This window comes from Penaeus monodon, chromosome 23 (assembly GCF_015228065.2).
Source record: "Penaeus monodon isolate SGIC_2016 chromosome 23, NSTDA_Pmon_1, whole genome shotgun sequence".
In the NCBI taxonomy this organism is placed as follows: Eukaryota; Metazoa; Arthropoda; class Malacostraca; order Decapoda; family Penaeidae; genus Penaeus; species Penaeus monodon.
Genome location: NC_051408.1, coordinates 17,774,053 through 17,775,136, shown reverse-complemented (window position 1 = coordinate 17,775,136; position 1,084 = coordinate 17,774,053).

The following is a 1,084-nucleotide window of genomic DNA, read 5'->3' as shown; positions in this document are numbered from 1 at the left end:
TTTCGTACGTGCATGCGCATGTGTACGTGCGCTCCGTGTATATACTGCATTCCAAAGAGTGTGGCTCTGTGAACAAATTATTTAATGCGTTGATCTGCGAATTTTGCCAATGTATGTTATCTGCAGTACAGTGTGTACCGGTAGCTACATGAACGATGACCCAATTACACTGTAGTTTAAGGACATGCCAAGGGATCCCGCATGTAATTCACAATGTTGTCATTCATGTGGTCTCAGTTTTTCCATCCAGTTCCCATTAATAATATTCAGTGGCAGGAAATGAATTGTTTATATACTATCATGTTTTAACCAACTGAAATAAACGATTATTAGCCAAACGTATGCAAATTATTGACCTCACTTTTACTTCAAAGTGTTACATCTAGTACAGTTTTCCTTCTGAAATTCGCACACTGTTGCCAGGCACAATAATAATAAATGGTGATCTTTTATGGTAATTGTAATTCTATTTCTACCAAGATCATTGTCGAGATCTAGTAGTCTTATATGATTTTCTATTTCTTTTTAGTAGCTATTCACTAAAAGCATGTTATTTTTGAGTGCTATGTAAATACCTCAGTGGCGAATATGCTAATTAATTTTCAGTTTCAAGTTATGATTCTTTAAACCGGGTGTACCGAATGTCAGATCAGGTGATATCCAGTTTACTAAATATTCTTTTAGTAACGAGATATCAAACATATCTGTAAAGTATATGATATAATAACATCTAGGCTATCTCATATCACTGTTATTATCTGTTGATGATAGAACTGCATATTTAGTGGGTAAGGATCGTAAAGTAAAAATCACTTTCATCCCCTGACAGAAAGAATTGCTGTTTGTTCCCAAAGCAAATATCGGTCACAAATAACATACTTTCGGATCAGTTCTGTACTGCTAATCTTGGGTAAAGTATCTTTTTTAAAAGTTCGTGGATAACGGGAGACGAAATAGTTGAATAGCGACCACCGCGCTTGTTTTGATTCAGTCTTAAGTCCTTAAACCTCTCGAGCAGACTTTGTGAAGCCGCGAACTTAGGACGAGACTTGGAGGCTTGTGATGAAGACATTGGGTTTAAGGC